The sequence below is a fragment of the Macrotis lagotis genome, chromosome 2 (assembly GCF_037893015.1).
Source record: "Macrotis lagotis isolate mMagLag1 chromosome 2, bilby.v1.9.chrom.fasta, whole genome shotgun sequence".
NCBI classification, from domain to species: domain Eukaryota; kingdom Metazoa; phylum Chordata; class Mammalia; order Peramelemorphia; family Peramelidae; genus Macrotis; species Macrotis lagotis.
Genome location: NC_133659.1, coordinates 82,428,523 through 82,456,222, shown reverse-complemented (window position 1 = coordinate 82,456,222; position 27,700 = coordinate 82,428,523). Strand labels below are relative to the sequence as shown.

General features: G+C 32.5%; 1 pseudogene; it reads right to left on the bottom strand.

Moving 5' to 3' along the window:
• Positions 1-25,566, bottom strand: part of LOC141511898 (3-hydroxyacyl-CoA dehydrogenase type-2 pseudogene) — a 97,725-nt pseudogene extending 72,159 nt beyond the window's left edge.
• Positions 25,567-27,700: the final 2,134 nt, after the last annotated feature.

Here is a 27,700-nt window from a genome sequence, read left to right as displayed (position 1 = left end):
CATCATATATATGATGTCATGGTCCTCTTCGATTACAAATGTCTACTACTCATCCTACGAATTCAGGAACCCCATTCTCTTCATCTGAACTGGTTCATCCATGAAATTCCTTCCACTACATCTTAGGATGGTATTAAATATGAAATTGCAAAAAGAAAGAGAGTAATATGAAAAGGAAACAAAGCATTGAACTTAGACATCAAACTCCTCTTATAATTTAAATAGGGTGCCAAATTTCCCACGAGATCTTTAAGAATCTAAGTCTAAAACACTGTAAAATATCATTTTATTAATATTAAGTTTAAAATGAGCATATGTTCACAAAAATCCAAAGGAGAATTTTTTTATATACTACATTTTTCTAAAAAGACAGAGAGAAGCACTTTGGTGATTTTATTCTTTAGACCACTCTAGCCTTTTTTTAATTCTTGGAATTAATGTTTTCTGAAATTTGTCAGATTGTTATACTTATTTACTCTCTAAAATATCATGTTTTGATTCTTTAAAAAAATAATTGTGCTGAGTATATGTGTTGGGAATGCAAAGATGAAAAATTATAAATTCCTTGACCTCAGGAAGTTTACAACTAATTAAGAAGAGCATGTAAAATGATGTGATGTGAAATTTGATAGGGTAGGTGCACTTGAATTAAACTGTAATCGAATACCTTGAATATTAGGATAAAGAGTTTCCTTAATATCCTTTGGGTATAGAAAGCTACTGAGGGTTTTTTTTTAGCACAGGATTAAAGTGATTAGATATGTGAATCAGATTTAGTAAAGATTCCCCTCAATCTTGTCTTGCAGATAGGTAAATTGTCATTGATTAACGGAACTTTATAGTTTGGGGCAACTATATGAAATATGGATGGCAGAACAGATGGATACATTGGAGACAGGAAAATTACATAAAAATCTGATACAGTAGTCTAGTATAGAAGCATTGAAGCCCTGGCATAGAGTGGTGACAGCAGAAATTTAGGAAACCTGAAAGATGCAAGAAATATCACTGTGGGAAAATTGTGATTAGCTAGAAATTGATTGTGTACAGGGATTAAGTGAAAAATATATTTATATATATTTGTAATGCTTTTATCTCATTTTATTGCTGTAGTAGCCCTCTGTGGTAGGTACTATAAGTATCTCTATCATATAGAAAAGAAATATAAGCTTTGTGAGTATAAATATATATGTGTACAGGTAGATAAATGTTATGGTGGATAAAGTGCTAGGCAAGAAGGCCTCAAATCAAATGTAACCTTAGACAATTACTAGTTATGTGACCCTGCTCAAGTCAATTAACTTCTCTTTCATCAGCTGTAAAACAAAGATAATAGTACCTACTTCACAGAATTTTGTAAGAAAAAATAAGATTATATTGATAAAGCATCTATTTCCCTTAAGATCTGACACATTGTAGACACTTCATAAGTAGCAGTTATCATTATTACTATTAAAGGCTTCACCTATGGTGACAGGATTAACTTAGACTCTGAAAATAGTACAGTTTCTACTATGCCAATTTTTGAATATGTGTATATGTAAGGTGGCTTAATGAAAAGAATATATAAATTTGGAGGAAGTGCAAGACTTAAGAAGGAAGATGATCTATTCAATACTGGATATGTTGAGTTTGAACTGCTACTGGGATATTCAGTTAGAAATACCTGGGAAACAAATTGGGGATGGAGAAGTGACATTGGAAGGTGAAAGGTCTAAGCTTGCATTGAAGTGACCAATTTCCATTCCCTCATTCTTTTTTTTTTAGGTTTGTACAAGGCAATGGAGTTCAGTGACTTGTCCAAGGCCACACAGCTATTAAGTGTCTTATTATTATTATTATTATTATTATTATTATTATTATTATTATTATTATTAAGTGTCTAAGGACAGATTTGAACTCAGATACTCCTGATTCCAGGGCTACTGTGCCACCTAGCTACCCCTCCCTCATTCTTTTTCTCTCTAAATTTCATGTAAGATTAGACAACCTGCCCAGAGTGTAGAGAGGTGGCCTCAGAACTTGCAAGGCCTTGGTTCAAAAAGTGGTTCCAGCACATGTTGACTGTCAACTTCAGAAAGTCACTTAGCTTCTCCATGATTTAACCAACTAGGATTATATGTTGCATAGAAGTTGCCAATCTGAACCAGTGGAGGGAGTTTCCTCATCCTAGATTTCATTAAATCAATCAAATAGCATTTTCTAGCACAATCATTCACTTTCATAAAGGTAATAGTTCTTATTTAAAATTTCTTGTTTTTGTTCAGTTGTTTCAGTCACATCTAACTCTTCATGACTCCATTTGAAGTTTTATTGGCAAAGATCCTGGAGTGATTTGTCATTTCCCTTTCCAGTTCATTTTACTGATGAGGAACTGAGGCAAATGGAGTTAAGTGACGCCCAGAGTCACACAACTAGGCTGTGTCTGAGGCCAGATTTGAACTCAGGAAGAAAAATATTCCTCATTCCAGGCCAGGTATTCTATAAACTATACCATATACCTGCCATTATTTACAGTAAGCCTGTAGAATCCTAATCTTTTCACATAGTCTACTTATTTTTGGGGGAAAAAAAGCACAAAGAAATAGAAGGAAAATGGATGCCCATCCACTGGTGAATATATGAGAAATTGGAGGACATGGACATAATGAATCAAATGATAAATATGAAAATTTCAGGCTAATATAGGAAGACTGTTTCCCTAAGGTCAAAGATGTAGAGCTGGCAGGGACATCATGTCTCTCTGCAAGTATTGCTAATAGAGATTCGATTTTTACTGTGTAAATTGTAAGATTGGAATAGAAAATGTAGATATCTTTAGGTTTTGCTGGTACTAAAAGCAAGTAAATAGAAATTAAATTCTCCCTTCTTTCTAGAGTAACATATGTATTGGTAAAGTTCATTTTTGTGTCCTTATAAGATTCAAGAGTAGACTCCTGATTCTATCTGTATTTTTGTATATATTGTCAACTCCCACTTCCTAGTTGCTAGATAGTGAACTAACAGTAGAACTAGGAAGATGTAGGTTTGAATTCAACCATTGTCATACACAGGAAGTGTCATCTAAGACAAAGAACTTTATCTGTTAGCACCATATATATATATATATATATATATATATATATATATATATATATATATATATATATATATACATATGTGTATATGTGTGTATGTGTATATGTACAGAACTCTAAGCTTCAGAGTACATATTTAACTACATTGGTAGGAAGAATTCCTTTATTAGAAAATTCACTTTTCAAAAGTCTCTTTCAGCCTTCAAAATATTGGGACAATATCTCTATTTCTTGATGAACCCTTCCACAGTTTCCATGTATTAAATTGCCATATAGAAACATTTGGAATAGAAGAATTTTTGGAAATTCATTTTTTTCTTTTGTCCATTTTAGATTAAACTGAACTGAGTATCAGGTGAAAGGCCAGACACAGTGTGATCTAGAGTTGTTTCTGTTTTACCCATGGGCATTCTGATAATCTCCTGTAGACTTACTGAAAAATACATGTGAATCCAATGATTTAGCAAAACATTATCTCTGAGGCTATTTTTAATGAGTTTATAATCCAGGTTTGCCTTTTTAAAAATGCTTCCCAAATTAAAGGTTAGCTCCTAAAGATGCATTAAAGTGATTCTATAATTGTCACAATAATGAATATGAGTTCTTAAAGACATGTCATATTTTAGCTAAATCTCTCATCAAATGATCATTTGAATCAAAACTCTGGACAGTCGAGCTTTATATTTTGATTCCCCTTCATACATTCTGCCCTCTTTTAAGCCTCCTTTCCTGGTTAGGTACAAACCATCTTCCATTTTTTGATCCAAACACAGAAGTATACTACCTGACATCTCATCAGTTTTTATAACCATCTTTAAATCTCCTTCTAAGCCCCATCATCTACCCCTGCTTCATCAACAAGAAGAATCAGAATATTTTCTTGTTGCTAAATTGAATCTCTTATTTAACATAAAACTGTTCATTTATTTTATTAATAATCATTCTAAAGGGATCATTATCCTTTTATGTGACTCTTTGATTCTAGATTTGTTTTTGCTAAATAATTATGTGTATACATATGAAAAAATATATAGGTTTAACTGAATGTTTATGATCTGATACTTCTTCACCCCCTACAAAACAGCAACAAAAATCTCATGCAGTAACATTAATATGTTTCTGGTGATTTTTCATAGAAGTGAGTCATTGAAAGTCAAAGCCTCTTAAAAACTGAAGCATGATGGAAAGCTGCATTAGGAATATGAGTAGGCTGCATATTATTCTCAGTGAAGAATTGTTCATAGGTAAGGCATATTAGCAGAGAGATGGTGAGAGTGAGAGGTGAATACAGGAACATTGTTATCATAAGATCATCTTCTATTATTCAATCTCCTTCAAAAAATTGCCTTCTGCCCCTCACCTTCAGAAGGGGAGAACCAGAGAATCTCCCCAATTGTGTGCTACTTCTTTGTATGCATATGTGACTGAGTTGACCCATACACATGATGATGATGATGATGATGATGATGATGATGATGATGATGATGATGATGATATATAGGTAAATAGAAAAAAAAAAGAAGGAAGGAAAATAGGTCTTCATTATTTACTGCCTGCCATACATTGCTTTAAGGTATTTATACATCTTATATATCCTATGATCCTCACTGCAACCCTGAGAGATAAATTCTATTATCAATTCCATTTTACAGTTGAGAAAACTGAGGCAAGCAAAGCTTAAGTGACTTGGGATTATAAGTGACTGAGGTCACATTTGAATCCAGATCTTCCTTACCCCAGGTTCAACACTCTCTTTAATATGATAGTTTGCTGCCTGGGAAAATAATGTCTAATTTTTAAAGCTTAATTATAAATTATAAAACAGATTTAAGTAGGTCTCAATTATAAGGAAATTGTGTTTGGAAACATTTTTGATTTGTCTTTTAGGATTGTTCCCAATCTAAAAATAAGTAACACCAATCATTTAGTCTAATATTAGGTGAAAAGAGAGTATATCATGCATGATAACTAAATCAGGAGAGTTTCCTGGTTAATGGCATACTTCTATTCATATCATTTAGTAACTAAATTTTAGCTTCTATTTTAGTACTGTTTAGAAATTGTTGGTTATGGAGAAGTTGGGAGAATGGAGCAGAAAAATAGGGTTAATAGTTTCCATGTTGGTTTTAGAAATAAAATATAAATTTTAAATTAGTTGTAAATTTAATAGAGTGAATCAGTTAATTGTCTCAAGCCAAGTATTTACTTTTTTGAATTCTTCTGAATTTGTTGCTTAAATGCTTGGATTTCTCAAGCATAGATTGAAAGTTTGGAATAGGAATGATGAATGACCCAGTTTCTACTATATAACATTCTTAAAGAATCAAGCTAGTCTTAAGTAAACAGAAATTCTCTGTTTCAGTTTAGGAAAATGAAAAAAAAATCAAATATCAATGAAAAATAGCAACTTTCTTGAATAACCTAGACTTCTAGAGAACTTGTCCCACAAATATGACCTCAGAGAGTAAGGTTAGGTTTTCTTGTTGCTGTTCTGTTTTGTATATTTAGTAGGTTAATGTTCATGTAAGGATATAAATTTGATCAACTACCAAGAGATTAGAAAGTTTTTTGGTATCAGATCTCAAAATATACAAGAAATTCCACAGTTAAAATACAAAAACTGAGATTATAAAAAGAAGCAAAGCTATAAGGAAATCACATATCATTGTTCATTTTCCCCTCAGGCTTCTCTGAACCTGAACAGTCAAAAAATTAATATAAGTGCACAAAGAAATGACTTGCTCCCTTGTATTCTATTTCTCCTCTGAAGAATGAAATTATTTTCTTCCAACAACTAAAAAATTTTTTAAAATTGCTTTTGCCCCTTAGTTATCAAAGTAAATCTAAATTAAAAATATATGAGGTATTTCCATTTGAAATGTTTGGAAATACAAAGATAATATTTAAATAAATTAAAGGAATTATACCCAACCTTATCTTAAATAATTTATAATCAGTTTAAACCTAAAGATACACACCAAATAAATGTTTATTCTCATTAGCTAAAGAATCAATTATCTGCCCAAATCCAATGTCCCTGAATCCTCTGTATTTCTTTTCTTTCACATGTCTCTATTGTATTAAAAGAAGACCCCTATGATTCACAATTTACATGATGAAAAAAAGAGAAGATTCCTTATTTTATTTGAATGTTCTTCTACATCATGTGTATGGGAGATATATATATATATATATATATATATATATACATACATATGTTGAAGTATAAATGAAATCAGCAAGATTTTGGTGTTCCAGTTACATCATAGATATCAGGTATTAATTTATTTGAATTTAAATTTCATCATCTATAAAATTGGATATTCTCTGACTATAAACTCATTTGGGAGCAAAGTTCAATTAAGCAAATATTATTCTTCAATTTAGTTTGAACTTATAATTTTACATATACATACTTTCTTGAGATATGATTGTATGTACTTTTCAATTATTTAAGATAGCAACACAGAGATATTAAAAAGAGGTTTTATAACTTTTTGAAAGGTTCCATTTCACTTTTAACAGTAAGTGACCATCCCATGGAATATGTATAGAAACCTATTGGGGTGCCATTTCTGGTGACATACTCACAAATTCAGAATTTCTTGAGAAGTATCCCAACCAGAGTATCAGGCAGTGTCACATATATCACACATTCTCCAATGGATGATGACTGTTATGTTCTGAAAATAGAGAATTCTGTATTTTTTTTTTCAGTTTATCTTCCTCCCATTTTAACTCTGAAGGGTCCTGGTGCATGACAACTTTCACGAATCATTTAAATAATTATCCCACCCAACCCTTTTGCTATGAAAAGAATGTGAAATACTCTGTTACAGTAATTAATTTCTTTTGAAACTAGGGACCAATATAATCATTTCACTTTATTGAGATTTAGGGAATTTATTTCAGATGAAAAGTCAGAGTTCATTCATAATTACTCCAAGTCTCCAATCAGGAAAAAAAAAAACATAACATTTAAGCAGAGGCTGAGTTCTCAAAATAACATTACAACCATGACTATTCTTAGTTATTCCCTGATTATAACCTCTTTTTGGTTGAGAAGAATTCAATTTTCTGTAAAGTTTTAGATGATGAAACAACATATTATATTATAGTATCTATGGATAGACAACCATTTTGAGGTGAAATTGGAAGAAGACTGGATCTTTTCTAGGGACGTTGCTCAGACCAGGCCTTCTATTCCAAATTGCCATAGAGATGTTGGCCCTCTTCAACTGCCCCCTTCTCTCCCACATCTCAGTCCTACTTTTGTTCCTCAAAAGCAAGACTAGAGAGCCACATGTTCCACATATGGAAATCTTCCTATTTCTAACCTCTCTTGATAGTTTACAAATAATTCCAGAAAATATAATCTCATTTCCCATTTTATTGAAAAAGAATTCTTGTCTGGTATGTATAATGTCATTTCAGGTTAAGTAATTCCTTTCAAAACCTTTTCACACTTAGTATAAGATCTTACCTTTTTTAAAGTTGCAGGTTAAATGAAGTGTGATAGTTTTAAACTAGTCCTCACTAAAGACTAGCTTTCAGTTATTCAATTAACAGTAACTAAAATAATTGCTATCTGTATCTATTATTTCCCTGATTGATAAAAGAAATTCTCATCAATTTTGCTGGCACCTTTATCAACTCAGGCATAGACCTTTGTTAAAAGAGAACACCTTTCAAGGTGAGCTCGATTTTCATTATAATAACCTTCAATACCACCTTATATATGGGTAAAATGGAGATAGAATAAATGATAGATGCACTGATTTGCAATAATATAAATGCGTTGTCAGTCAGATCAGTTAATAACTTCTTACAACTGACAAAAGGCACAGTTTTAGGGATGAAGAGAGTTAGAGACATACTTCAGAAAACATTTAATTACTTTTTCTAAAAATGCAGAAAATGTTTTGGAAGAGCATGACACATCATCATATTTTCAAGGCAGCAGAGATAATATTCTTATTCAGAATGCTGATTTTGCAATTATCCTTTGTTTCTAAACCACATCATTTAAAAGTGTAATAGAAAAATATAAAAATCCTAAATTCATCACATGTTTAGGAAACCTATGAAGCTACAAATAGCAATGTGATCAATCTGCATAGCTACATTTAAAAATAGGACAGTGATGCCAGCCTGACTGATCTTGGGACTGAAACCTCCTACTTCCATCAGAAAAGGAGCACTGTAGTAGCAGCAACAACCAAGCAATCAATCAATAAATATGTATTAAGTGCCTATGGAAAGAAGGCATCATAAAGTTCAAGGACCTGAGATAGTGTCTCAGTTATAATCATTTTTAAATTCTCAGGTAAGACCTCCAGAACCTCTCAGTACTTAAATCAAGGTTTGACTTAAGGGGGTCTTCATTTAACAAGGTATTAAGTACCCTAGGTGAGGAGGGGTTAAGTTAAAATGTGAAAGAAAATTGGACTGGGGGGGAGGGGCACAAATAATTCAAGGAATGATATGACTTTGGATGATACTTTAGCTCTTGAGGAGGATTGCGTGTACTTGAAAGATAGTTGAAAAGGGGGCAGGACACAAATGATTATAATTATAATTTGATGTAATTTGAATCAATGCTGCTTATCAAGCAATCAAGTAAACAATCTGTGATGATAATTGATAACAATAGGATCCAACTGTGATCAATGATACCAGATTAATAATAAAAGAGCAATAAATAACACCAAGGGAAGAGGCACAAAGATTTATAATTTTAGAGGAAAAGATGGAAGAATGTCAATACTAAGTAAATTGTATTCAACAGATTTAGCCCAGTGAGGGAATAAGATACATTCCACTTGGGTTTAAAAATCTAACAATCTAACCTGGGGTGGGTGGGGGGAGGACTGGGTAAGGGAAAAATAAGGGAAGAAAGGACTAATAAAAGGGAAGGAAAAGTACAAGTGAAAATAAACTGAAAGTTAAATTTTTAAAAGAAAATTAGAAGGGGAACATTAATAAAATTTTGGAGAGGAGGAACAAGAGGAAAGTAAAGAGATAAATATAAATGAAGAAAGATAGCATGAAGGGAAATACAGAACTAGTAATCTTAATTGTAAATGTGAATGAGATGAACTGTCCCATAAAGCAGAAATGGATAGCAGAATGGATTAAGTACCAGAATCCTACAATATTTTGTTTACAAGAGACACATTTGAAGCAGATAGATATACACACAGGTTAAAGGACAAAGGTTGGAGCAAAATATATTATGCCTCAGCTGAAGTAAAAAAATCTGGAGTACTCATCCTAAATTCAGACAAAGTAAAAGCAAAATTCATTTGCATTAAAAGGAAAAAGAAAGGAAACTACATCCTTTTAAAAGGCCCCATTGATAATGAAGTTATATCAACATGTATGCACCTAGTGCTATAGCATCCAGATTCTTAGAGGAAAAGCTGAGTGCATTACAAGGAGACACAGACAGCAAAATTTTAATAATGGGAGACCTCAATTTCCCTCTTTCAGAACTAGATAAATCTAACAAGAAAATAAATGAGAAGGAAGATAAGAAGGTAAATGAAATCTTAGAAAACTTAAATATGCTACATCTCTGGAGAAAACTTAAAGAGGATACAAGAGAAAATACCTTTTTCTTGGCAGTACATGACACCTTCACCAAAATTGACCATATAACTAAGACACAAAAATCTTATAATCAAATACAGAAAGGCAGAAGTAAAAAATACACACTTCTCAGATAATGATGCAATAAAAATTACATGTAATAAAGGGTCAGGGAAGATAAACCAGGAACTAATTGGAAATGAAATAACTTTATTTTAAATAATGGGCAGATCAAATAGCAAATAATAGAAATAGTCAATAATTATATCCAAGAAAATGATAATAATGAGACATCATACCAAAATTTATGGGATGCATCCAAGGCATTTGAGGAGAAATTTCATATCTCTAAATTTCTGTAGAATAAATTTGAGAAAGAGGAGATAAATGAATTGGATATGCAACTTAAAAAGCTAGAAAAAGAATAAATTAAACATCCCCAATTAAATATCAAATTGGAAATTCTGAAAATCAAGGGTGAGATTATAAAATGGAAAGAAAGAAAACCATTGATCTCATAAAATAAACTAAGAGTTGGTTTTATGAAAAACCAATAAAATAGGCAAAAGTTTGATTAATCTGATTTAAAAAAGAAAGACAAATTATCAGTATCAAAAATGAAAAGGGTGAACTAATCACCAATGAGGAGGAAATTAAAGAGATAATTTGGAGCTACTTTGCCAAAAATGTATGCCAATAAATCGGTTAAATTGAGAGAAATGGATGAATATTTACAAAAATACAAACTACCCAGATTAACAGAAGAAGAAATAAATTACTTAAATAACCCCATTTCAGAAAATGAAATTGAAGAAACCATCAATAAATTCCCTAAGAAAAAATTATCTAGGTCTAGATGGATTTACAAGTGAAGTTTACCAAACATTTAAAGAACAGTCAATTCCTATTCTACATAAACTATTTTTAAAAAATAGGAGAGGAAGGAGTTCAGCCAAACTCCTTTTATGACACCAGTTTGGTGCTGATACCTAAACCATGAAGAGCCAAAACAAAGAAATTTGTAGATCAATCTCCCTAATGAATATTGATGTAAAAATATTAAATTAAAATTTTAATAATGAAACCACAACAAGCTATTAACAGGATAATACACCATGATCAGGTTGCATTTTTACCAGGCAGGCAGGGGTAGTTCAACATTAGGAAAACACTCAACATAATTAAACATATCAATAGCAACAATAACAGAAATTATATGATTATCTCAATAGATTCTGAAAAAAGTCTTTGATAAAATACAACATCCATTGCTATTAAAATAACTAGAAAGTTTAGGAATAGAGTTTTCCTTAAAGTAATAAATAATATCCATCTAAAAACATCAACAAGTATTATATTTAATGGGAATAAACTTGGAGTATTTCCAATAAAATCAGGGGGTGAAACAAGGATGCTCATTATCACCATTACCATTCAATATAGTATTGGAACTGCTATCAGTAGCAATAAGAGAAGAATAAGAAATTGAAGTAATCAGAATTGGCAATGAGGAAGCAAAACTTTCCCTCTTTGTAGATGGTATGCTGTTATACCTAGAGAACCCAATGAATTCATCTAAAAAACCCTCCTTAAAACAATGAACAAATTAAGAAAAGTGCAGGATATAAAATAAACCAACATAAATCACCAGCATTTCTATATATGAACAACAAAGCCCAAGAACAAGAGATCGAAAGAGAAATTCCATTTAAAATAACTATAGACAACATTGAATACTTGGGAATCTCCTTCCCAAGACAACTCCAGAAAAACAAAATTATAAAATACTCTTCACTCAATTAAAGTCAGATCTAGATAATTGGAAAATGTTAAATGTGCATGGCTAGGTCAAGCTAATATAGTAAAAATGACAATTCTACCCAAATTAAATTATTTATTCAGTGCCATACCAATCAAACTACCAAATAACTATTTTAGTAACAAATAGTAACAAAATTCATCTGGAGTAACAAAAGGGCAGGAATAGCAAGAAAACTGAAAAAAAAAAAATGAAGAGGAAGGTAGCCTAGCTCTACCAGACCTAAAACTATACTATAAAGGAGCATTCATCAAAACTGCCTGGTACTGAATAAGAAATAAAGTAATGGATCAGTGGATTGGGATAGGTTCAAAAGAAACCACAGTAAAAGACTACTGTAATCTACTATTTGACAAGCTCAAAAACATCAGTTTCTGGAATAAGAATTCACTCTGTCAAAAATTATTGAGAAAACTGGAAAATAGTATGGCAAAAACTAGGAATAGATTCATATCACACACCCTATACCAAAATAATTTAAAATGGGTACAGGATTTAGACACAAAGAGCAACACCATAGATAAATTAATGAATCAAGAAATTATCTATCTGATCTATGGAAAGGGAACAATTTTAAGATCAAACAAGAAATCAAGTATATCATATACACTGAAAATGAATGATTTTGACTATATTAAATTAAAAGGGTTGCTCTAATAAAATCAATGGTGTCAAAATTAAAAGGAAAGCAGTAAGTTGAGAAACAATCTTCACAGCCAGGAGTCCTGATAAAGTTCTAATTTCTAAAATATATAGAGAATTGTATCAAATTGAAAAGATCACAATCCATTCCCCAATTGATAAATGGTCAAAGGATATGAGGAGACAGTTTTCAAATGAAGAAATTAAAGCTATATGTAATCATATGAAAAAATGCTCCAAATCACTATTGATTAGATATTTGCAAATTAAAACAACATTGAGGTATCATCCTACACCTATTAGATTAGCCAAGATGAGAAAAAGAGAAGATCATCAATGCTGGAGAGGTTGTGGGAGGACTGGGAAAATTGTTGCATTGCAGGTGGAGTTGTGAATGGATCCAACCTTTCTGGAGAGCAATATGGAACTATGCCCAAAGAACAATTAAACTGTTCATATCCTTTGACCAAGCAATTCCAATTCTAGGTCTATATCCAGAAGAAATTATAAAAAAAGGGGAAAAGTACTACATGTTCCAAAATATTGTTAATAGCTCTGTTCTAAATGCAAAGAATTGGAAATTGAGGGGATGTCTATCAACTGGAACAAGTTATGGTCCATGAATATGACGGCATATGGAGGGGATGGTGGTGGGATTAGAGGGTGGATGGAAATTTTGTAACTTGGAAATATGCATGCACAAATGGTTGAAATGAATAAATAAATTTAAAAAAATAAAAATATAAATGTACCCATGGAAAGAAACAGAAACTCCCAGCCTGCTCCTTAAGAAAATGCTGCCCTATAGCCTATAACCTATATAAATATGAAGGTAGCAGCTGCATCAATGAAGAAGCATACCTAGTTTCGAGGCTGTTTCCTATGTAGTGTCCCCACTGAGGAATGTTAAGGAAATTAAATTTTTTTCTGTGAACCTGGCCCTTTATGACTGGCCCTCTCTTTCATCAACAAGTACCAGAGGCTTAGCATGCACAGGTTTTATAGTTCCTGCCACTTATGACTTTTACAAAATACTTACTACAAAGGAAAGCTTCATTTTCACTTAAATGAAAAAAGATGAACATTTGCAAATTTATTCAATTCCAAAGCAGCAGAACCAATTTTGCCCAAACTTCCCCAAAGAATTCAATTAAAATATAATTTCAATTTTTGTCATGCAGAAAGGATTTTATCCTCAAATAATTTTTTACAAATGCTATTTAGCTACTGAAAAAGTTTTATTGGGAATTTCCCAGTAGTCTTTTTCAAGTTTCACACACATAGGTAGATTTACTGGAGTATTTTTGACTTTGCAAGGGATCTTCCTGTAAATTTTATTTCTAAGAGAAACTTTGAAGAGTAAGGGCTAAGTTGCCATCACTAAATTTCCTAATCATGCTGTATATGTAACTAATTCATTATTTCATTTTATATTTTACTAACATTTTTCTACACCACGAAGTAAAGCAAAAGAGTAAAGGGGCAGCAACAGTCACTTAAAAAAGTAATACCTTTCTCTACAATTTGTGCTCCAAAAGCAACATCATTTGTAGGTTCTGTTATATTGTTTCATCAAAACAGAAAATGTTTGCCTTGAGATGGGCAGCTTATAGTAGTAAGTTGGAAAGGCATCAGTCTAAGAGTCAAGAAGCTTGGGTTGAACCTGACCTTAACAACATGTTCATCGATGCTCTACATAAATATTCAGGATCTGGGGTTAGTTGTGTGTAAAATGAAGCACCTAATTTTCTTTAATAACTGCCAACAATAATAATTATCTAAGCACTTTTCCTTCTGAAATCTCTACCTTTCTCATAAAAAATTCTGACCAATAATCCACATAGTGAAAATTATTCCTCTCCACATATTAATTAGCATTTATGGGAGATTATAGCAAGTATAATTTTTTCTATCTTCATGGGATTAAAAGTATTATAAACAAATTCTATCTTGGATTTCTATCTCACAAATACACATATTTTCCAAATATGAAGCACAAGTAGTTAAAACTTTTTTGAATATGCTACATACAATTCTTTTGCTTATTAACAATATCTGCTGCCATTTTAACCCATCTTCTAAATAGCTCTCAATGATCTCTAAGTCCAAGACTGACATGTGGTGTTTTCTGAGAACATATATGTGTGTATATATATATATATATATATATATATATATATATATATATATATACATATGTGTGTGTATATGTGTGTGTATTTGCAGAATCAGATTAGAAGACATATGAATTTTAATTTAATGATATGAAATTTAATAGACATAATTGTAACATTTTTCATTTGAGTTAAAAAATGACATTTCATAGTATGGTACCCTATTACCTTTAGGATTAAACACAAATTTCATTGTTTGGCATTGAAAATCCTCCCTAATATAGTTTTGCCTTATTTTCTGTAAGGACAATCAATCAATAACAAACATTTATAATGGACCTAATATATGGACACGGTGTTAGGAACTAGGGATAGAAATACAATGAATAGAATAATTCCTACTTTCATCGAATCTATACTTTCAGGGTATTTTTTTTGCAAGGCAAATGGGGTGAAGTGGCTTGCCCAAGGACACACAGCTAAGTAATTATTACATGTCTGAGACCAGATTTGAACCCAGGTACTCCTGACTCCAAGGCTGGTGCTTTATCCACTATGCCACCTAGCCGCCCCTATCGAATCTATACTTTAATAAAAATAGTAAGGACATACATCAGTAAATATGGAACTACAAATGCAAAAATGTATATATACTGTAATTTGAGAGAAAAGTTAAAAGCATTAGAAAAGACCTTAAGCTGATGGAAAGTGTGAAATACAGTTTCCTCTCAAAAAAAAGGAAGAATCTAAGGTGGAGATCAAGACAGAGAATATTCCAACGATGTTGGATAGCTAGGTAAACACGTGGAGGTAGGGAACACAGTGACTGTAACTTGTGAAGATTGGGGAAAAAATGTGGCTAATTCAGAGAGTGGATTAATGGTCAATGAAACTGGAAAGACTGGACTTCCAACCAAGATGGAGGAGAGAAGACAGGCACTGTGTTAAGTTCTCCTCTTTCCCCCTCAAAAAATAATATGAGAGAAACCTCTTAACAGAAATTTGATTGACAAAACCCAGAAAGAGAAGCTAGGAGAAGAACACCTACCTCAGGAGACCTCAAGAGCAGAACAAGAAGGGACAAACTGAGAATTATAGGCCTTCATGAAAACTTTGAAGATAAATAAAGACTAAACTTAATATTACAGGACTTAGTGATGGAAAATTGCCCTGGTATCATGGAACCAGAGGGCAAAATAGTTATTGAAAGGATATATTAGTCCCCTCCAGAAAGAGATACTAAAATGAAAACACGAATGAATGTTGTGGTCAAGTTCCAGAACTATCAGATAAAAGAGAAAATCCTGTAAGCAGCCAGAAAGAAACAATTTAAATACCAAGGAGCCACAGTAAGGATTACGAAGGACCTGGCCACAGCAACATTAAGGGATCAAAGGTCCTGGAATGAGATAGAGCAAGGGAGCTTGGAATGAACCCAAGAATCCACTAGCTGGCAAAGCTGAACCTTCTCTTCCAGGGGAAAGGGACATTTAATGAAATGGGAAGCTTCAAATATTCCTGAATAAAAGACCAGAGCTAAATAGAAAATTTGGACATAAAACAGGAGGCTCAAGAGAAACATGAAAAGTTTCTTTAAACAAGGGTAAAGAAAAAAAACTACTAACCAATAAGATGAAACTGGCTATATACCCACTTGGGAGAAAGAGTCTCATAACTCTTGATAACTGTAATTCTATTAGAGAGAATATACTTAGCCAGAAGTGATAGACACATAACTTTTCTGTGATTCAGATAGGATGAGTTAAAAAAATACCTCCTTATAAAAAGGAGGACAGTAAGGAGAAAGGAGGAGAAAGGAGAATAAATGGCATAAATCTCATCACATCAAGAGGTAAAAATACCCCTTGTAATAGAGGAGAAGAACCTGAATCTTCATCTAATCAGACTTTACTTAAAGTTAACTAAAATACACTCAGTTAACTTAAGAAACTTAACTTACCTTTCAAGTATTAAAAGGGGGAAAGGGGAGGGGGGACAGGGAGGGGGAGAAAAGGGGGAACTAACAGAAGGAAAGGAAGAAGGGTAAAAGGGATAGGAGAAAGAAAAGGGGAAGAAGGTTGATATAGGAGGGCAAACAACCTGAAGGTGGAGGTATTAAAAAGCAAAACATTGGGCTATATGGATAAAAGGGAAAAGCGGGGGGGGAATGAAAACAGAAGGAAGATAGCATGGAAAACAATAAAGACGTAGTAATTATAACTCTGAATGTGAATGGGATGAACTCTCCCTTAAAAAAAGTAAGCAAATAGCAGAGTGGATTGAAAACCAGAATTCTGCAGTATGCTGCTTACAAGAAACTCATTTGAATCAGAGAGAGATACATATATAGTAAAGGTAAAAGGTTGGAGCAAAATATATTTTGCTTCAGCTGAAGTGAAAACAGCAGGGGTAGTAATCCTTATCTCAGAAAAAGCAGCTGCAAGAACAGATAGCTTTAAAAGAGATGAGGAAGGTACTATAGACAATAAAGCAATTTCAATAATAAATATGTATGCACCCCAATGGTATAGCATCCAGATTCTTAGAGGAGGAGTTGAAAGAGCTACAGGAAGCCACAGAAAGCAAAACTCTACTAGTGGGAGACCTCAACCTCCGGCTCTCAGTTTTAGATAAATCTGATCATAAAATAAGCAAGAAAGAAGTTAAGGAGGTTAATAGATTCTTAGAAAATCTAGGTATGATAGACCTATGGAGGGAACTGAATGGGGATAGAAAGGAATATACTTTTTTTCTGCAGCACATGTCACTTAGACAAAAACTGACCCTTTACTAGGGCATAAAAAACCTAATGATGAATTGCAGAAAGGCTGAAATAGTGAATAAATCTTTCTTAGGTCATAATGCAATAAATGTCATATGCAATACTGAGCTAAGGAGATCTAGACCCAGAACTAATTGGAAAATAAATAGCTCATTTTAAACAATGAGTGAATCAAGCAACAAATTATAGAAATAATTATTTAATCCTAGATAATGACAATAATGAAACAACATACCAAAACCTATGGTATACACTCAAGGAAGCTCTCAGGGGATGCATTTTATCTTTAAATGCTTACATGAATAAATTAGAGAAAGAAGAAATCAAAGAACTAAATATGCAACTAAAAAATTAGAGAAAGAACAAATTAAACCCCCAATTAAATATTAAATTAGAAATTCTAAAAATTAAAGGAGAAATTAATAAAATCAAAAGCAAGAAAATTATTGAACTAATAAATAAAACCAAGAGCTGGTCTTATGAAAAAAATAAAATTAATAAACTTCTGGACAATTTGATTTAAAAAGAAAGAAGAAAATCAAATTTCTAATATCATAAATGAAATAGGTGAACCACCAATGAGGAGGAAATTAAAGCAATAATTGAGAATCATTTTGCCCAAATCTATGCCAATAAAATTGATAACCTAAATGAAATGAATTAATATTTACAAAAATATTAGTTGCCCAGGTTAAATTAAGAGGAAATTAAATACCTTAAATAGCCCCATCTCAGAAAAAGAAATTCAACATGTCATTATTTAACACCCTAAGAAAAAAATCTCCAGGGCCAGTTGGATTCACAAGTGCATTCTATCAAACATTTAAGAAACAATTGGTTCCAATTCTATACAAACTCTTTATGAAAAATAGGTGAAGATGGAACTCTGCCTAACTCTTTCTATGACATCAATATGGTGCTGATACCCAAACCAGAAAGAATTAAAAGAGAGAAAGAAAATTATAGACCTATCTCTGTGATGAATATAGATGCAAAAAAATCTTAAATACAATTTTAACAAAATGATTACAAGTTATCACTAGAATAATACATTATGATCAAATAGGATTTATCCCAGGAATTCAGGGTTTGTTCAATATTAGGAAAACTAGTATAATTAAATTTTATCAATAACAAACATATCAGAAATCATATGATCATATCAATAGATGCCAAAGAAGCTTTTGAAAAAATACAGCACCCATTGCTAATAAAAACACTAGAGAGTATAAGAATAAATGGTATGTTCCTTAGAATAATAAGCAGTATCAATCCGAAACCATCAACAAGCATTATATGCAACAGATTTAGGCTTGAAGCATTCCCAGTAAGATCAGGGGTGTAACAAGGATGCCCATTATCACCAATACTATTCAATATCATATTAGAAATGTTAACTTCAGCAATAAGAGAAGAAAAAGAAATTGAAGGAATTAAAATAGTCAAGGAAGAGACAAAACTCTCACTCTTTGCAGATGACATGATGGTATACCTAGAAAATACCAAAAAGTCATCTAAAAAACTACTAGTAGACTCAAAAACTTTTTGAACTTTTTGAAAACAATTACAAAACACTTCAAACAAATAAAATCAGACTTAAATACCTGTGCAAACATCAACTATTCATGGATAGGTCGAGCTAATATAATAAAAGTGGTAATTATAACAAAACTAAACTACTTATTTAGTGCCCTATTAATCAAAATTCCAAAAAAATATTTTAATGAGTTAGAAAAAGTTGTACATAAATTTATATGGAGAAATAAAAAGTCAAGAATGTCCAGGGATTCAATGGGAAAAAGTGCAAAAGAAGGTGGCTTAGATTTACCAGATATAAAATTATATTATAATGCATCAGTCATCAAAACAGTCTAGTATTGGCTAAGAAATAGAGTCATGGATCAGTGAAATAGACTAGGTGCAATTGCAGGAAATGATTATAGTAATCTGCTGTTTGATAAACACAAAGAGTCCAGCTATTGGGATAAAAACTCTCTCTTTAATAAAAACTGCTGGGAACATTGGAAGTTAGTGTGGAAGAAACTTAGATTAGACCAACACCTCACACCATATACCAAGATAAGATCCAAATAAGTACAGGATTTAGACATAAAACAATATTATAAGCAAACTAGAAGATCAAGGAGTAGTTTAGCTGTCAGATCTATGGAAAAAGGAATCAGTTTATGACCAAGAAAGAGATGGAGAACATGATTAAAAACAAACTAGATCATTTTGATTATATTAAATTTAAAAAGCTTTTGCATAGACAAAACCACTGTAACCAAGATCAAAAGAAATGTAGTAAATTAGGAAACAATTTTTTACTACTAGTATTTCTGACAAAGGACCCATTTCTAAAATATACAGAGAACTGAGTCAAACTTTAACAAAAACCAAGCCATTTCCCAGTTGACAAATGGTCAAAGGATATGCAATGACAATTTACAGCTGAGGAAATCAAAGCAATCCATAGGCATATGAAAAATTGCTCCAAATCATTATTTATTAGAGAAATGAAAATTAAAGCATCTCTGAGATACCACCTCACATCTCTCAGACTGGCCAATATTACCAGAAAGGACAATGATCAATGTTGGAAGGGATGTGGGAAATCTGGAACACTAATACATTTTTTGTTGGAGCTGTGAACTCATCCAACCTTTCTGGATAGAAATTTGGAATTATGCACAAAGGGCAACAAAAATGTGCCTACCCTTTAATCCAGCAATACCACTACTGGATCTGTACCCTGAAGAAATTATGAAAAAGGGTAAAATCATCACTTGTATAAAAGTATTTATAGCAGCCCTGTTTGTGGTGGCAAAGAATTGGAAATTAAGTGAATGCCCTTCAATTGGGGAATGGTTTAACAAATTGTGGTATATCATGGAACACTATTGTTTTATTAGAAACCAGAAGGGATGGGAATTTGGGGAAGCCTGTAAGGATTTGCATGAACTGAGCCTGAATGAGATAAGCAGAACCAGAAAAACATTATACACACTAACTGTAACATGGTTGTGATGATCAACCTTGATGGACTTTCTCATTCCATCAGTGTAACAGCCAGGGACAATTTTGGGCTATCTACAATGGAGACCACCATCTGTATCCAGAGAAATAATTGTGGGCTTTGAACCTTCAAATTAGGGGGAAAAAGTTATCTTATTATGTAATTTTACTATCTCATACATTATTTTTCTTCCTTAAGGATATTATTTCTGTCATCACATTCAACTGAGATCTATGTATACCATGGAAACAATGTAAAGACTAACAAGAATGCCTTCTTTGTGGGGGTCAGGATAGGGAAGCAAAAATGGGGGGGGAAATTGTAAAACTCAAAATATATAAAATATTTTTTAAAAAAAGAAACTGGAAAGACTAAAAAATTTTTAATTAATTCTAGGAATTTACATTTGATTAGGGAAGTTTTATAACATTACTTTATTGAGTAGGGAAGTGACATGTCAAATTAAAGAAAATCACTTTACAAGTAATAAAAGAAATATTATCTAGTGCTTTTATCTATCAATATATTTTATCTATCAAGAGTGTCTGCTATCTCTCAAGAGATTAATAAATATTTATGTTGATTTAATAATGTTCCTATCATAAGGATAGTACCAGTGAGGAATAGATTATGATGGAAATCTGTCCAAAGTCACAGAAATTGACTGGGCTGGATCCAGGATAGAAAGGTTAAAATTTTCTGACTCCTGACCACATTGCCTCATTATCAAACCAAATGTGACTTTATGCAAATGGAAAAAAAAATTGGGCTCGCAGCAACCTTCAAGAGGCAATATATTACATTTTTTAAAATCTTTAGATTTGAAATCAGAAGATTAGAGCTTGAATCCATTATCTGTCACTTACTACCTCTGCAACCTTAGGCAAATACTTTAACTATTCTGAAACTCAGTTTCTTCAACTAAGAAGTGAGTGGAGAAAACGAGGTCCAACTAAATAATCTGTTGAGTCTCTTACAACTGTAACCCTATAAGAATTCCTACTTAGATGATGTGTTGTGACCTATCTTTAGGCACAGGAGTCACCACATTCATATAGTTACAGATAATTAAAATATATTCAAACATATTCCAAGGATAATAAAGGAAATTGGAAAGGAATAGGAAAACTTCCTAGGGAATAGGGATCATGGAATGTCTCACAGTTTCTATGGAGAATGTAAAAGCAGAATTTATCAGTAAGAGTAAAATTTACCAAAAATCAAAAAAATTACCTGATTTTGTTCTCAGTCCAAAATGGAAAGATTAATAAGCATCAGAAAAAACTGAAACTCACCTTCTTCTCCCTGCCCATTAAATTTAATAGATGTAGTGAGACTTAGCTCTTCATTTTGTTTTGTTTTTGCAAGACATTGGGGTTAGATTACTTGCCCAGGGTCACTCAGTTAGGAAATTATTACTTTTTTTGGTTTTTCCAAGGCAATGAGGTTAAGTGACTTATCCACAGTCACACAGTTAGGTAAGTATTAAATGTCTGAGGTCAGATTTGAACTCAAGTACTCCTGACTCCAGGGCCGGTGCTCTATCCACTGTTCCACCTAGCTATCCCAAGGCTCACCCCTTCAAAGCAGATGAACCCAGATTGCTTCATAGGAAGCCCTTTAATTTTACACACAGCACTACCTCTAATTATTACTGGGCTAGTCCAAGACCCAGGATTACCCTGACAAAATCTCTTACCCAAATCATCCTCATTTTAACAAATATAGTCAGATTCCGAATCAACTATCACCCAATAGGAATTCTACCCTTTCAAACTTCATCCATGCCTCACCTATCTGTTTGCAGTCAAAGCACATACCTTTTCCTTTCCTCACATAGTACTAATGTCACTATTTTTATACAGTGTAGTCATTTCATGACTCAATCCTTTATTATAACAAAGAAAACTTAAGGAAAGAACTGATGCAATAAGCTGACATATCTGTCAACATATGTAACATTCTGTGATCATAACCGCCTCCCATTACTTTGAAGGATAGGGGAGATTTTTTTTTCCCTTTTTCCATTGATCATTCTTCTTTCAAAAATCTGCTCTATATAAGTGTGTGTATACATACATATTTATATATTTATATAGAATGTATGTATCTTATAATCTTGAGTTTGAACTTTCCATTTTTTATCTTTAATTTTTGAAATTGATTTTGTTGCTATTTTCTTTACTTCCAGTTTCCAGTACTTGATAAAACTATGCCAGTATTTAAGCTTATGATATATTCAGTTCAATAAGGCAATCATTTAAGGGTTTACTATGTGATAGGCACTAGGTTAGGCCTTTGCAGTTAAAGTTGAAAAAGTAAATAGTCCCTATCTTCTAGGATCTTTTATTACACAGAGGAAACACTATAGGTAGAGATAGAGATAGAGATAGAGACAGAGATAGAGATAGAGACAGAGACAGAGACAGAGATAGATAGATAGATAGATAGATAGATAGATAGATAGATAGACAGATAGATAGATAGATAGATAGATATAGATATATAGGTATAGATAGAGATAGAGATAGAGATAGATAGAAAGATATAGATACATAGAGATAGAGATAGAGATGATAGAGATAGAGACAGAGACAGAGACAGAGATAGACATAGAGATAGAGATAGAGATAGAGATAGAGATAGAGATAGAGATAGAGATAGAGATAGAGATAGAGATAGAGATAGACGGAGACGGAGACGGAGACAGAGACAGAGATAGATAGAGATAGATAGGTAGATAGACAGACAGATAGATAGATAGATAGATAGATAGATAGATAGATAGATAGATAGATATAGAGAGATAGATAGAGATAGAGATAGAGAAAGAGATGATAGAGATAGAGATAGAGATAGATGACAGAGATAGATGATATAGATTAGATGTAGGTGTAGTTGTAGTTGTAGGCATAGGTGTAGGCATAGGCGTAGATGTATAGATAGAGATAGAGATAGAGATAGAGATAGAGATAGAGATAGAGATAGAGATAGAGATAGATACATAGGGGGCATACATAAGGGCATAAGTGTGTAAAGGCAAAGAGATAGAAGATGGGATGCTAGGTGTGAATAATAGTCAGAAGGTCAGTTAGACTGGAATACAAAGTATAAAGGAAAAATTATCTGAAATGTTTTTAGAAATTTAGAAAAAGACTGAGGAGATTTTATGATATGGTAAAGATAACCAGGAACATCTAAAAATTTTTGAGCTGGGAATGACATAGATCTGTGTTTAAGAAATATTTGTTTGGGGGCAGCTAGGTGGTGCAGTGGATAGAGCATGGGCCCTAGAGTCAGGAGTACCTGAGTTCTAATCTGGCTTCAGAAACTTTATAATTACCTAGCTGCGTGACCTTTGGGCAAACCACTTAACCCCATTTGCCTTGCAAAAACACTAAAAAATATATATTTATTTGACTACTGTGCAAAAAATGAATTAGAGAAATGAATTTTTCTAGAAGCAGGAGTAGCAATTAGGAGTGAAAAGGGCTTAAACTCTAAGGCTGTGTTGATAGGAGTAGAGAAAGGAAAGGATAGGAGATATGGAAGTCAAAAGAACAAATGACATCTGATTACGGAGAGAAATGCATGGAGGGGAAAGGCAAGGATGACTATGAGACTCCCTAATAAGCACTGGCGAGCCTCAACAGAAAAAAAGGAAAGTTTAGAGGAAACTTGGTTTGGTAATGCAATGTGAAGGGGGGGGGTGACAATGCACTTTTTTGTTTTGTTGTTTATGAGCAATACATCTAAAATATTCAAGTAGTAATTTTTTCAGGCAATTGATGATGCTAGAGTTATGTTCAAGAAAGAAATCAGAGCCAAAATTCAGAGTCTTCTTATTGGAATGGTAGTTAAATTCATGAAAGTTAATGAGAGACAGACTCAGAAACACAAGCAAAGAAAAAAGAAGGAAGGAAAGAAAGACACAAAAAGGATCAAGGACAATAAGTATTGTGTTCATCCTAAACTTCTACCATCATTTATATAATAATATATAAATCTGCACAACTTTTGGAAAGACTTCCAGATTTTATTGAATTTGGTAGATTCTCTGTATTCCCAATTTTCCAGTCTGAAAGACAAAGATTCCCAGAAATTTTGGCAGACATGAATACTCAACTCATCTTACTAGACAGTGATTGATCTTCTATATACTTATCAACTGCCAACTTACACACCTGGGGATGTAAATGACATTCTCAAGAACGGAAGGTCAAAACTTGACCTTATTTTCTATAGTTAAAAAAAAAGAGTAGAAATTATTTTAATATAAGCTATTTACTTCCATTTATTTATTATTAATTTGAAGAGAGTATGAAAAGTGACTACAGATCATTAAGTATGAAGAGATACTTTTTTAAAATGGCTAGAACGATTTAATGCTACTTAAATTCTGAGGGATAGTGGGATAAATACATGTTTTTCTTGCTTGATGATACCTCTGAGAATCTGGTCATATTGTAGTTGTAACAACCATTCCCCGGTTTCAGCGTGTTTCCACATCAAGGAAATCAATACAGTTCTGAAATGATAGTTTTTATTAATCAACTTGCCTCAATTGAATTATGTGGTCATTTGCGCCATCTAGTGGACAATTTATAAACCTAGGAATTTGCTGGACACATAAAAGATCTGCCTTCAAAAATGCTCAACCAACTGCAAGCTTGTCTGACTATACATACTAAGAATGAGAAACTGAAAGAATAAAGGAGAAGGAAAGCTCCAAAGGTAGGTAGTCTCTATTGGTGAACAACTATGCCACAAAGGTGGCCCAAGGAACCATCAGTCAATTGTTGTCAGATAATCAATAAACATTTATTTAGGCTCTACTATTTAGCCAGGCACTAGGTTAAGCTCTGAGGATATGAAAAGAGGCACAAAAGACATTTGCTGCCAGGTCCTAGTAAAGAAACATTTCTTAATTTTTGTTTGAGGTTTTTGGTGCTTTATTGCTCTTGTTGACATCATGAAAATCTTTCTTGATGAATGCTTTCACTATTGATATGTTCTCAAAAATTTTAGCTTAGAGATGAATTTTATGAAATATTCTTCAAAAATATAAATAATTAATTTCTTTTGTAATATTCTTTAATATCCAAAATAGGGGACTGAATCTTTGGAGTTCAGAGACTAATAAATTCTTTCTATCAATATATATTGACACATTCTCTACAATTTATAATCTTATTGAGTTGCCTCAAGCACTGAGATGATAAGTGAATTTTCTAGTGTCTCACAGACAACATATGGATAAGACAAAATGTGAACTCATATCTTTCTCATGTTAAGGCCAAACCTTGATCCGCTCTACCACTCTGCTGTTCATTCAAAAATAATATTGTCTATAAACCACACACATTCTAAAAATAATATATTGAACTTACCTCAATGAGAAGAGGGAAGGTCTTTTCAACTTTGCCAGCAATTTTAGTCCATGAGAGATCTGCTGTCATTTTGATGTAAAGCTCTTGTTCACTATCTGTATCTTGGGATAAACTGTAAGAATGCATTTGACCCATGGAGTGTTTGAGCACTGAATTACCAAAAAAACAGGTCAATAGAAATATCAAGCCAAAGTCACAAATTATACTGAATAAAAAGGGCTAAAGCAGGTCCCAAGGATTTCTCTGCCAGAGGAAATATAATATATCTTAACACTTCCCAAAATATTGGTTAAGATGCTTTAAAACACATGTGATTGGAGAAAAGTTTTAGTCATTTGTCTTTTTCTCTATTGGGAAAATGACAAGTTGTTACATTAGCTCAGGGGCATGAATAAGGGTAAAAGTTTGAGAGGACATTGCATATCTATCCACTCATCTATATGAATTTCCAGAGATTGTTAACTAAAGTTAAGCATCTTCAAGTCCCAGTGGATGATAGCCATCTTGATAACAACCAATTGCATTTATTTGCTTCTGTACTTCTATAGAGTTATAAATTCAAGCCTAGCTTAACCGATAAATAAGATTTTGAATTGCCACACAGAGTCAGTCATTGATAGTAATGCTCCCCTCTAAAAAAAAAAAAAGCAATCATAGAAGAAATTTTTTAGGTCCTGAAAGTATTCTTTGTGAAGTTGTAAATTGGGTAAATTCCTTGACCATTGAAACAACCCGTAATAAAATTGTCCATGACTGAGATTTAAAGCTAAAGACTATCTTGAAATTAATTCTTTAATCTTTCCCTTCTTTTTCAAAACATTCCAAATGGACCAGGAATCTCTACCATTAAGATGAATCAGCCTTTGCTGACTTCTTTCTTTTTAAAGGCAAAAATCTCAATTTCAATATGAAAAATTTGCATCATGTTACATATATACACACATATGTACAAATATGTTTATACACACATATATATGATATTATATCATCAGTCTGAGATCTTCTTCCTCCAGTTCTGCTTCACAAGTGAAACTCTATATCTTAGAGAATTAATGCATGTTGCATTAAAGTGCATTTAACATATGACAAATTTGGAAAACTCAGCAGTGACAAGTGGATTAGAAACAGTCAAATCACATCCCAATCCCAAAGAAGGACAATTTCAAAGAATATTTAACTTACTGAACAGTTGTGTTCATTTCACAGAGCAGAAAGTTCTGTTGCTTAAAGTTCTGCAAACTAGGCTTCAGCAATATATGATCCAAAACTTACCAGAAGACCAGGTTGGTTTTCAAAAGGGCAAAAGAATTAGAGACCAAATTGTTAACATATGTTAGATTATAAAGTAAGGGAGTTTCAAATATCTTCTGTTTCATTAACTACACTGAAGTCTTTGATTGTGAGGATCAAAATGTGGCAGGCCCTCAAAGAGATGGGAGTTCCAGATCAACTTACATTTTTCTTGAGGATTCTGTATGCAGACCAAGAAGCAAAGGTTAGAACTGATTATGGAACAATTGATTGATTTAAAATTGAAAAAGGAGTTCAAGCTGTATATTGTTACCTATTTATCATTTAATTAATTATTTATTAGTTATTCATGCAACTTCTATGCAGAGTACATCATAAAAAATACCAGACTAGATAAATCAAAAGTTGGAATTAAGGCTGTCGAAAGAAATATCAGAAATCTCATATATGCAGATGATATCACTCAATTGGCAAAACATGAAGAGTATTTAGGAAGTCTCTTGAGGCAGATGAAAGTGGAGAATGTAAAAGTTAGAATAAAACTTACCAATAAAAGATAAAAACTAAGATCATGACAACTGGTTCTATCACTTCATATCAAATAGAGGGAGAAGAAATGGAAACAGTGTCAGATTTTATATTCTTGGCCACAATGATTTTATATTCTTAGGCTCAAATTAAAAGTTGCTTGCTCCTTGGATGGAAAGCTATATAGAACATCTGATCAGCATACTAAAAAACAGAGATATCATTTTGCCAACAAAGTCTCTATTATCAAAGTAATGACTTTTCTAGTAACAATGTATGATTAAGACTAGAAGTTTATAAGAAAAGTTGAGCACCACAGAACTGATCTTTCAAATTGTGGTGATGGAGAAGACTTTAGAGAGGAATTAATCTAGACTATTCATTGGAAGGTCAAATACTGAAGCTGAAGTTTAAATACTTTGTTCATCTGTCAAGAAGATATGACTCATTGAAAATTAATCTGGTGTTGAAAAAGAGAAAGGGTTAGCAG